This window comes from Fistularia commersonii, chromosome 17 (assembly GCF_037954325.1).
Source record: "Fistularia commersonii isolate RoL2024-O1a breed Wild chromosome 17, RoL_Fcom_v1.0, whole genome shotgun sequence".
In the NCBI taxonomy this organism is placed as follows: Eukaryota; Metazoa; Chordata; class Actinopteri; order Syngnathiformes; family Fistulariidae; genus Fistularia; species Fistularia commersonii.
This window is the reverse complement of record NC_141300.1, coordinates 10,257,773-10,271,113: the sequence shown is the minus strand read 5'-3', so window position 1 is coordinate 10,271,113 and position 13,341 is coordinate 10,257,773.

Here is a 13,341-nt window from a genome sequence, read left to right as displayed (position 1 = left end):
TATAGATTCCAATGCAATTCTTCTCTCCCAACAAAATAAGCGAACATAACTGATATAAAATGCATTCATTTTTTAATATATTTTTTAAATCAATTAAATAACCTAAGGGAAAGTTCAGCCCAAAGTTTTGATTTTTAATGTAAAATATCATTAGCTAAAATCACAGCATCAGCACAAACAGAATTAATGGGGGGGGGGGGGGGGGGGGCTGGATAATTCTGACACTAATCAGCCTGGAAAGTACATTAAAATCAGAAGAAAAAATGTCCAAGCCAAAAGCAAATTGCAAAGTATAGTTTTATCTTTGTCTTGAAACTAGATATTTGAGGAGCTGAAAATCATTTTTAAACAACACGGGGGGGGCATAGTGGAGCACTGGTTAGCGCTTGGATTCTGGATTTTCCATAGAATAATCCAGCACCAAGACATCACCAAGAAATCTGAAAAACAATCTAAAATCACAAAAAATCTTGATTGGGGAAAAAATATTCAAAATCAAAGAACCATCTTGAAAAATTAGATAACCAAATAAATTATCAATAAATTGTTTGTAATTTGTAATTGGAAATTACCTGCCATGTGTAACAGTCAGCAAAAACAAGCAGCTGGATGTTTACATTTCATCTCCTGTGCAGAGAATGAGCTGTAAGTGTGTGTCAGTAAATTCCTGGCAGACGGTGTAAGAGTATCCGGGGAAGATTGTCGTCCCTGTGCTTCCATGTCGGTGGCAACAGATCCTGCGGGACATGAAACCATGTTAGCATCATTTCCTCTCGCTCCGTCACCCTGGGAACAATTGAGCTGCTCCACTTATTACCTCGTTACATTACACTTATTGTATTAGTGTGTGTGTGTGTGTGTGTGTGTGTGTGTGTGTGTGTGTGTGTGTGTGTGTGTGTGTGTGTTTTTGAGAGGGTCACACTGAGAGTCAGTGGGAATGTATCGAGTCTGTTTTTTCACTGTCAAGATACAGTATAGGATTGTTCATTTTCTGGCTCCGGGGACGTTACCGTATAGATTTTTTTTTCCCATTTTCTGTCTAAATGTATCGTAAATATACACTTGTTAATTCATTATTATTCATTTAAGAATAACTTTTAAGTTGATTCAAAAATTTCTTGAAAAAAACAACAAAGGAAATTGCAAAAACAAAATGTCAAATGGTTAGTCAAAGAAGTTGTCAAGTATTTGAAAATGTTAAAATCAAGCCACATATTTTCATTTATATTTAAAATGAATTAAAATTGATGAAAGAAATATCAGAAAAAAAATTCAAAAATATCAAAAACTCTGAATTATGGAAACCCCCTCCCCCCAGGCTGCTGAAATCTATCTGCTCAGGCGATCCTGATGAAGCAGCTGGAGAGAACAGAAAAAAAGCACTGCTGGGATCAATACAATATCATATTATGGCATTATGTGGCATTGGGTAGAAGGTCTGGCAATGTAGTTCAATAATGTTCTACTGGCACTTCACTTAGGTAGAGTTATGCATAGGGTATTTGATATTTACCTGCTTAGCCAATCTCATGTCCGGTTTCATCATATGTAACTCTTATGAGTTATGTTGATAATTTCTCCAAGGCGAAAAATGCACTTAGAAAGGGTTTATAAAGAGATACAGTGGAAACACACAATATTTGAGTTATTTACAAGCATAGTTGACAAACAGTCCACCATCAGGTCTTATAGCATTTGTGTCAAGTATTTTTGGCCCTCTGTTGTTGAAGACATTATTATTCTATGGTACTGAGAGGCATCGCCACACTGCCCCCTACAGGCCCGGCATGCATCTTACAGTGATTTGTTCACGGCAGCTGATGCAAACTCCAACCATGAAAAGTTGCTCCAAAAAGACCTTTATCATTCTTTTACCTCAGTACCGCTAGACCTGTATCTGCACGCACTTTATACTCCATCGTATGCTTGTTTGCTTATTGTGTACTTTACTGTGAATGTGCACTCTATTATTATTTTGTTACTCTCATGTCACCACGGGAAAGTGAGAAACTTCTGTTCGATTCCTCTGTATGTCTACTACGATTAGAGAGATTAACAATAAAGCTTCGTCTTTGGCTTGGACTACTTAATAAAGTCAACATAATTCACCCCACTGCATCAAATGTTCTGTTAAATCATGCAGTACTTATGAAGCCATTTACTAAAAATCTGAACCCTTATCTACTCACTGATATTTGAAGTAGAAGTGCAGAATTAGTTGCCATCAGCACAAAAAGAGACCATCATTTTTAACATCTTGAGCAAACAGCTGAAAAGTGATTATTAACCTGCCGCAGATGCCGAGTACTGTCACATTCATGCTTGTATGTTTACATTCCATCAAATAAGATAAGCCTGGATAGGATGGGGTGTCTTCATGTGCAAATGTTCAACTGGCAAACCAGCGGCAGATTAGAACCTAGGAATGATTGATTGTTCAATATAATAATAAGAATAATGATATTTATAGAGCACTTTCCATCAAAGTGCGGTACAACTGAGAAGAGATAAGAGTTATTAGAGGATGCAGCACAGTCATGTTTCCTGGCAAGTGGATATATATGGCTATTTTCATTGAGAATGCTACACAAGGATGAAAAATCTTCTTGCAAACCCTTTTGGATATCCCCAAATATGAGTGTTTATCTTTGAACTATCAAAGTCTCTATCCAGTTTTATTAATTTTATTTCATTTTTTTTCCCCACAGTTAAAACGTCTGCTTTGCACTGAGCTGGTTAGATAAACTCTGGGGCAGATAACAAGCTTATTTTTCTGGCAACATAGTCAAAAAAAAACATTGCCCCCCCCTCTTCATATTTATTCATACAGTTTAATTTCGTGTCAAAATTTGCGTGGCAGAATTTTATGAAAATAAAAGTGAGGATCTAATCAAAACTGTATCTGACTGTGTCAATATCTCAAATTCAATGGGAATAGGAGGGATATTTCTTGTTAAATTCAAATTTCAAAAGCATAAACATTTGAAACAGAAGAAATGTCTATCCAGAAATCCAAACCAGGTGATTCAATTTCAACCTTGTTACAACGGTCTTGTGTAGTGTACAGACAGAAATTATTTGTTGAAAAATATTGTTACCTGATTTTGATGGTGTCAAAGTATTTTGTTGGTTTAAACACTTTGTTGTGACAGCAGCAGCTAATGTTCGTCGCGACTGTGTGGGTGTGTGGAAACTAACCAGTAGTCTGGATTTACAATGTGGTAAAAAATCAACTAATCATTTTCTCACTACTTCGTAAATAGTAAATTTATCAAAATATCAGAATCTGTCCATGTTTTCATCTTATTATTTATTTATTTTTTTAAACACCATTATCCGTTTTTTAATAAACCCTGCTTTGATGCTATAATAGAATGAGGGACCATGCATGAATTACCAACAGTAGGAAGAGCAAGGCCACAAAATGAAACATGTATAACGTGTTGCTATGGTGATGTTGGATTACGTAAACACTGACATAATATAATGTTATTATACATTTCCTGTGCACACAGTATGTAAAAGTAAACTGCTGCTTTCGCCTATATTCCAATGCAACATTTAATTGTTAAATCCATCCAAAACAAAAATGCATGTATTGATTTTGGATATGGATAGAGAAAAATGTAGGTGGCCTTTTGAGCTGATCGTTTTGGATCTACCGGCTTCCATATTGTTGTCCCATAAGTTGAGGTACTAATATGTGTCTGAAAAGAGCTGGAGCCAAATTTGTTGAAATTGTCCGTTGGGAAAAAAAAAGGAGCTTTTGCTTGAATAGATTTCCTACGATACACCGATCTCAGCAATGGGAGTGTCGGCTATTGTGGTGCTTTGAAGCATTGAAAAGGAAAGTGTCTGGCATTGCTTGGGTCAGTAACTTGGGAGCATTTAAATTTACAAAAGTAGATCTGGCCTGTTGTTCCTTATACCCGAGACCCAGTGGGACAATCCCACTTAGTTACTGCCATACACACTTGTGTTTTCATTGCCATGGCATTGTGTTACGATGAACTGGTGCACCGGTGGTCCAGACGGCTTCCCATGATGCTCCATGAGTCACCAGCGACAAAGAAAATGGATGGGAGTGAACCGACTCCATTACATGCAATGTGATTTACAATCCCATACACTGTCAGGGGTTTAAAATTAGATGTACTATTTATGTTGGAGAGCCACATAATTCCATAGTTAAAGACAGACAGGATTCCATCGTAACAAAAAAATATAAGTATATAATTTCTCAAATCCTCTTTCTCCTCAGTCCCAGATCCATTCTGATGATGATGAGCCATTCTCTGTCTCAGGTCCATGCCGGGAGGTTTGGGGGTTTGGGGTTCTGCTCTGCTTTCAGTGTTGCCACCACCGCCAGACAGGGCAGCTACAGAGCAGCAGGTTCTCTTAGCGGTGACTTCTATAGACATCCTTTTTGTTTTTCGCATTGACTTTGCTCCTCTGCTGTTTCAGAGGAGTTTCAGTTCATTGATCGAGGGTCTCTTTTGCCACGGTGAGTGTCAGCACAGGTCCGCAGTGGCCTTTGGGCACTGCATACATGTCCCGTAGCAGATTTTTAGAGGTGGCCAGCATTGGGAATGACAGCTGTCCTTATCTTCCATCAAAAGGAGGGCTTGTTTAGGCACCCAGTCCTACCTAGTCTAACACCTTTCCTTGAGATAGCTGGTGTATAACTAGATAGAGATCTTCTTGCCCAAAAGGAGAAGACATATCCCACAGCTCGTCAGAACATGAAATGGACCTGTTGACTCGGGGCAACACCTGAGCAGGTATGACTAGTTGGTCTGGTTGGAGAATGCAATGTTGATCCTTTTCATGCACACTTTGAGAATTCCAGGGGGGTGGGACATTATTAGAAGGTGTTCTAGAAAATGCGTTTGGACCCAACGTGGACTGGAGCTGAAACCCCAAACCACAACAGTTGTGAGCTGAATGACAAAGACGGGAAACAGTTAAGGTCCTTGAAAGTCCCTGAACCAAGTTGCATCCATTGGCCTGGTTAGCACCGTGTTTATGTGTGAATGAACGGGTTAGAGCTAACTGGAGTAAAGCATTTTGAAATTGCAATTTGTGAAAGTGCTCTCTAAGTTTGGACCATATATCCATCCATCCAAAGAGAGATAGTCAATGTCAGTACCATGTCACCACATTTGTAGCATGATATTACAACTAGGGCTAACTAGTTCATGTGTGGTTGATTTTCTTTCACCCTGGTCTGGTCAGCAGTCCATTACAGGCCGCACTCATTTTGGAGACACCGATGAATATCCCGATGCAACTGTTACCCATAAGAGTTTCTGTAATGGAAGTCACACAGCAGATTTGTATGACAGAAAAGTCAGATATTTTCATAAATGTCCAACAAATTAAGCCACATGTTAATGAAGGGGGGGGGGCTGTGTTTGTTTTGTAAAGCGGAACCAGTGCAAAAAGGGACCTCATTATCTGTGGGTGTCTGATTTACCTGCAATTTGAAGGGGGTGTAATCAGAGGTTTCGTCTCCTTGTTTCTAAAGCCTCATTATTTGACAAACGCGACCTTGATTACGCTGAATTTGAAATGAAATGCAGAGTCTCTTTAGAGAAACATATTTACATTCAACATGTCAGGTAATTACTGCTTCTCTGGCTACCCCATATTATCAGTTTTTACACATCTGGGATTTTACCGCGACATGAAAGGTGGCGTTAGCCTCGGCTCAAATGTTGAAGAAAAGCCTCGCTCAACAGTACAACTGCTATGACCTTCACTTCGATCATTTCATAAATTTGCAATTTTATATTCCAATTTAGTATTTTTTTCATTTTGATTACGTTTCAGAAGTTGAATTTTGATCAGATTTTTTTTTACCTTTGGAGGTCAGGTATAAATTTGATGACTTTGCTTTGTATCTTGAGATATATATATATATAAAACTAAAATTGAGAATTATATTTGGAGTTGATTTTTTTTTTATAAAAATAAAAAAAATGCTCAGAAATTGCAGAGAAATTTTGGCTCTTTATAAATATAATTCTTGTCAATGAAAATTGTTTTAGCATGCCCCCCCGAAGGCTAAAAAACTTACATGAACAGTCCTTCCAAAAAATATAGACCTGGTTTGAGGCTGGAGGACAGAGGCAAAGCTAAAGCTCAAGGCTCGATTGAAGTGTGTGGACACAAAGCCACAGAGCCACTGAATGAAGTTGTCTCTGCTCTCGCCTCACAGAGAAATAAAACTAATTCCATTAACAGTTTAATGACTACCTCTTTCAGTTACAGCGTCTTTCACATAATCAGATCATCAAGGCCGAGTTCTGCTTTTCCTAATGACTCCAACTACTGGAGGTCTGAGTTGCTGGTATGTAGCTCTCCGTTATTCCCGCATAACTTACACGATCAAAATAAAATCCACGAATGAATGGATCTGTAATGTACGGATACTTTAATTATAATTGTCAGAAACATTGCATAAAATGTAATTAACTGGCGTATTTATCAAGAAATTATCAAACTAAATCAGTGCCAGAAGAACATGACTACCAGCCAACGCCTGTTTCCCGAGAGATAGAACCTCTCCTTTGTCATTTGTCTGGTCGTGTAAAAAGGTTTGATATATACTCTGACTGGTGTACCACATATGGAGACGCTTGCCTTCCTTTTTTCTTTTCCTATCCAACATTGGTCCTTGTGATTCTCATGCCGACAGACAACCACTCTGTTGATAGCTACACTGATGTCGTAGTCGCGCAGCCGCTGCACTTTCAATACGGGCATGAGAAAAATAGCCATCAACACTTCCTGTATTTCAGGCATTTCTGTGCAAAAAGAATCCCTTCATTGTGCTGCCAGATATTTGCAGGATCGTGTCAGGGGAATGAAGGGTCTTCATACATTTACAGACCATAAGGAATGTTTATTTCAACCAATACAATGTACAATGTGACTCTTTGTACAAACATAGTATATAAATATATGTCTTTGTGTTTTTCGGTGTGTTACAGTACCTAGCACAGTAAATACAAGTTTATAGTTCATTTCAAACACGTGCACACATTTTTAATATTTACATTTTCTTCTCTTAGAATGTTCAAACACACACACACACACACACATATATATATATTTGTATGTGTTAATACATATATATATACACATTTGTATGTGTTAATACATATATGTATATATAATACTGTATATATGTATACGAATGTTACTGATTTTAATTAGATTTTAATCAAGATCAATTGCTCACCTGAAAAATCAGTAAGTTATATTTATATATTAAATAAAAATATTAAAATTGTGAAAAGGGTGCCAAAAAATATCCAAATTAGGTAGATTTTTTTTCAAAGTTTTCATTGGATTTAATAACATAACGCATCTGATTGTGATCAGAAGGAAGGTATTCTCAATTGTCAGGTAGTTTGAAACCTATATCTGTGGCTTCAGCTGTTTTTGCAGTTTGAGCCTCCACTCAGTGTAACTTCTCTGAGGAGAATATAAATTCCAGGGGATGAAAACATCAATCCATGCGTAACTGAAAATTCTTTATGTAAACGGGATATTTTGATTTTTTTTTTTTCCTGAATGGGAATTTGACTAGCTTCAGTTTTTGATATTATTAACAGAATTCCCAGTTGGTGTTTTTTGGCCCTTCTCATGGCGACCCCAGTTTGCTCCCCACAGGCCACAAGAGGGCTCTTGCCAACATCTACACTGACATACTCTCAGCCCCCTACTCCCTCACTGCCATTTTGAACCCCACGGGACCAAGATGTGAAATAATACACAGCTTGAAGTGGATGCAATGATTAGAAGGTTGGAGTTAAAGCAGCTCCTGCCTGAAGTGGAGCTTGTTGGACACATTAATCATATTTTTAGCACTTGAATGCCTCGAGGGACTGACAATCTATTTGGATTTTATGTTCAAAGTCTCTGCTACTCAAGCCAGATCAGAGCTGTGATTCTAATCTATTTATGACCAGAGGGGGTAAATATTCAGAGGCTTAACTCTTTAATGTTCTGTCTGAGGCAGCATTAGGTCAAGCACATTTTCAGCCAATAGATCAATAGATCTGTTTCAGCAATGTGTTCAACCTGAGTGAAATGATTCAGCAAATCTTAAACAAACAAATAAATAAATAAACAAACAAACAAATATACATATAATAATTTTATTATAAATGATGATTAAACAGCAAATCTTATAAATATATAAAATATATATCGGTATTTATATGCATATAATATGAACTGTAAATATGTATATATACACACTGTTCATGTGTATACTGTTCTGTTCATACATGCATTTTATAAATATGTGGACAGTATATGTGCATTCTTTGTATATTGTATTTAAATATGAAGAAAAAAAAACCTTAACGTTAAGTGTTTCATGAGAAAATCATAGCTATATTTTCATGCACAAATGAAATACTTTGATTGAAGATCCTGGTTTGGAATTGGACCTCTTGAAATTCTGAGGTTTTAATGTGGTAACTGTATTGTTTTACTTTACCCACATGCTGCTATTTTTAGCCGAGACTCGTGGCTGGTTTCAGAAAAAAAAAGAAATATAAAACACATCAAACTGCAGGATACTTGTTATGAACACTACTGCAGGGTCAGAGTTGGAGCTTTTAACAGCTTAAGAGATGGATGTTTTCTCAGGTGTTTGGATGAATGAGAATTAAACAACAAAGTTAGTCATAAACTTGCCAAGCTGTGTTGTGCTCAACGGGAAATAAAAGCAGGTCTTCAGAGGTTGTTTTTTTTTTGTTTTTTTTGTTAGTATTATTGTTGTTGTTTTTTTTATTCTTTGCCGCCAGCTATTTCTCAAAACCCAGAGTTTCAATAAAAGAAAAGCAAAATAGTCAAAGTGCAAGATGAAAACAAAAACAAGTCAAAGAATTTTAACCGAAATAACAATCAATATGGAATGATTTTATAAATGCTGCTCCAGGGCCAAAGCCATCAGCAGGTTCAAGACCAACTCCCCTCACATTTATTTATACCCATGGCTTTGATTTAGGCCACACCTCTTCAATAACCTAATGTAACATACCATAACCTAGAATAGCAAAGCATAGAATAATGTAGAATAACACAATATAATACAGCATAACATAACATAACAAAACATAATATAGAATAACAGCTTAGAACCAAATGGGATAGAATTATATAGAATCACACCACATACTATAACAACAGAATAACATAGAAAACATAAAATAACATTAAATAACGTAACAATCCATCATTCCATCTTCCCCCCGCTTATCAGGGAGTCGGTTCATGGGTGTAGCAGCCAGAGCAGTGAGGCCCAGACCTCCCTCTCCCCCGACACATGGTCCAGCTCCTCAGGGGGGACCCCAAGGCGTTCCCAGGCCAGCCTTGATGCATAGTTTCTCCAGTGTGTCCTGGGTCTTCCCCATGGTCTCCTCCCAGATGGACATGCCTCACCCAGGAGGCATAACATCGCTTGTATCCACAATCTTGTTTTTTCGGTCACTACCCACAGCTTGTGATAATAGGTGAGGGTTGGAACGTAGATGGACCAGTAAATTGAGAGATGAGCCAAAAGGTGAAGCTCCCTCTTCCGGCTGCACTGATCCGCCTGTCGATCTCCGGCTCTGTCCTTCCCTCACTTGTGAACAAGACCCCGAGATACTTGAACTCTTCTACCTGGGGCAGGACCTCTGCCCCGACCCGGAGTGGGCATTCCACCCATTTCCGGTTTAGCGCCATGGTCTCGGATTTGGAGGTGCTGATCCTCATCTCGACCGCTTCACACTCAGCTGCGAACCGCTCCAGTGAGAGCTGGAGATCATGGCCTGATGAAGCCAATAGAACCACATCATCTGCAAAAAGCAGAGACTCGATCGTGCGGCCACCAAACTGGATCCCCTCGATGCCAGAAAGTCTGTCTGTCCATAAAAGTTATGAACAGAATCAAAGGGCAGCCTTGGCGGAGTCCAACTCTCACCGGAAATGGGTCCAACTTACAACCGGCAATGCGGACCAAGCTCTGACACTGAACAGCCTGTATGACGGGGTTCGGTACCCCAAACTCCCGGAGCATCCCCCAAAAGGATTGCCGCGGGACACGGTGGAATGCCTTCTCCAGATCCACAAAACACATGTAGACTGGCTGGCAATAACGCAACAGAATATTAAAAAAATGACTTAACAGAATCAAAGTATAGAAGAAATCAGCATAGATGAATATAGAGTGACATTGCATACTACAACATAATATAACATTAAATTAAAAGTACATAACATAGTGCAACATAACGTAGAATAATAACATAGGGTAATATAACTGCGTAATGCAAAGTAACATAACATAACATAACATAACATAACATAACATAACATAACATAGCATAAAAGCTATGATGACACAAGGCAGGATGGACCAGTTTTGACAGCCCCTGTAAGGATAAGCAAGATAATATGTAATGAGATATGACTAGATGACATAAGTTAAGATAGCTTGTTTAGATGACATAGGGTGAGGTATTACAGGACAAAACAAGGTTTATTTTTTTTTAAATTATGTTACACATGAGTGGGAATGAGATAAGTGCATCCCAGTTCAGACTCAGAAACACATGATAGTCGGTAAACAAGTTACACATGAGTCACTATAATCACTTGCTGGAAAAAAGGAATGACATAAATCTTATTCAGCATTCTCCTAAGAGTCATATTTCTCAACATTAATATCCAGTAAAAGCGTCCCAGCTAGGTGTTTATGTGTCCCTGAAAAAGGTTTAGGGGCCCAGACACACATCATGTTAATAAAACTTCAGAGAACCAGATGCGGTCAAATTTCAGGTCAGATCGTTGACCTTAAGGTCAAGGAGCTGGGCATTTTACCAGGAAGCCCATTGAGATGCACGGTGTCTCCGCTGCCAATATGCCAGGAACAAACTGTGCACGGCAAACATGACTCTGCAGTGTGCAGCCATGTTTAATGTACATTTGAGTGTTGCACCACAAACCCACACGCGTTGCTATGTGAAATTTGTGTGTCTGCCTGCTGGTGTAGGGTTTCAGTCGGTGTTCCAGGCTCTGACCCTGGAATATCTGTGTTTGTTTTATGTCGCAGCCCCTCCCTGAGGGGGAGTGGGTGGTGTGTGTGTGTGTGTGTGTGGGTGGATGTGGGTGGTGGTGGTGGTGGTGGTGGTGGTGGAGGTGGAGGTGGAGGGGGATGACAGTCCAGCAATGCCTGGGGGGGTGAAACCTGAGACAACCAGATAAACAACAACTCCTTTATGAGGCTGCCTGCTGCATTCACACATCTGACAGAATGGAGAGACAAAGATATTCTGGTTAGGGCAGTGGCTCCGAAAAAGTAGGATCCCTGCAGTGCTGGAGGCCTTTCAGTGGGTGGGCCACACTGAAGTAAGGTTGATTTAATTGCTTTGTCATTCAAAGGTAGGCCACTTTTAGCCCAAAGACCATAACAGATAAGTTTAAAGTAATCGCAGCGGCTCTATATTCTCAGCTCCATAATGCACACTAAAGGTCATGTGGTTAAGGGTAGGACGCCGGAGCACCTCATACAACCTTTGATAATGTCAAGTTAGATCAGTCGGCAAGAGACAACGGCGCTTGTTGGTGCAACGGGCTTTGCAAGTGTATAGTAATGGGTGTAGCTGAAATGAGAATAAATGTGTTTTAATGTCATGCACAGTACGACAGCATGGCTACACAACATTAGGACACACTTGGCTTTTTTATCCTTCGCATAACTTGCAAAAACATCAGGTATTTGATGCACAACAAAATTGCAAACAAGGAAGTTGAATAAGAATGTATGACATTATTAACTGTGTTTTTTTATTAGAATGGCCTCATGCTTTGCAGACTGTCTGCTCATAGATTTTTAACCCAGAACCAAGATGTTGTTTCACCATTGATTTTTCTTTTTTCAAAGATGTTGCAAAGTGAAATGTTGATTAAAACCGACGCCGCATCTTTCCTTTTATTCATGTGTTTTGAATCAATAACAGGTAAAGCTATACTGAATAACTGTTGATTTCTTTGTCAGAAGTCATGTGACACAACAGACCGCCTTTCCTCGCCTCCACCTGCTTGGCCAGAACCACAGCCCATGTCTGACATGGCCGATTGCGGTTGTACCTGTCGATGTTAATGATTTCAATGCTGTGATGCAGGCAGGAAAGGGGAAAGAGTCTAATACAAATAAATTGTAGCATCTAGATGATTTTCAAAATAAACCCATGACTGAAGCAGGATCATACAAGTATACAACATCGGGTCGTTTCCAAGGGTGCAGATTGTACCAGGATTTTTCCCCCTGGTGACCTGACGCTCACCTGGTTAGGTGACTGAAGTACAATAACTTTGCACAAACATGCACAGACCTGTGATAGAAGTGCTGAACTTGGGGGGAAATGATGGTATCAGAGAGTCTGGAGAGACATCTCACTGCTGTCGAATATTCTCGTGGGATGCGACACTGAAGATGAAACAAAATCAGGGCACAGACAGTTCCAATGGAAACCAGGCCTCAACAGTTTCCTGATGAGTCTATAATTGTTGCATTCAAGTCCTCAACTTTGTCTTCCTCTCAGTTAAATAAACAGCAGAGGAGATACTACCTTAGACTTATTTAATATCTTTCAAAGAATCCAACCGCTGAGCTTTTTTTAAAATACAATAAGCATGTTTTGAACACCTTCATCACAGTAACCTTCACAGAGAAGAAGAGAAGGGACGACAACTTTGCAATTACTTTTCATATCAAAGCTATTTTCTGCAGCGGCTTTTGTCATATTTAGTTTTTTTTTTTATTCAAACAAAATTTACAATGTGCAAGATCTGACCGTGGATATACCCGACAGCTTTGGCCCTGGAAAGCGATCCAGAGACGTCCAAACACAGCAGAGGTGTGGCTTCTCGAACCCATCACCTCGCTGACTTAAACCAAAATGACAGCAAATGCCTTCTAATATTTTATTGTATAAATAATTGAAGGAAGGGACATCTGCTTTCAGGTGCATTTTACATTTCATGCACAGCAACCTTTTATACTTCCTCCTGATGAACACGCATTAGGAATGAAGTACATACAAGTGTTGAGAATATTTTTAAAAATTATTAAATGAATGAGTGGGGCTTAATGAGATGAGTGTAAAAAGATAATCTGTGCTTTGAACTGAGGAGGCTGTAGGAGGAAGATCAGCCACAGACCGTTAATACAAAGGTATTAGCGACTTCAGACCCCCCATCCCCCACTGATACCGAAATAAGTCATTTTCTAGTCACCAAAATAAAAGTAGAAAAATGAAATTGTTCATTTCATTT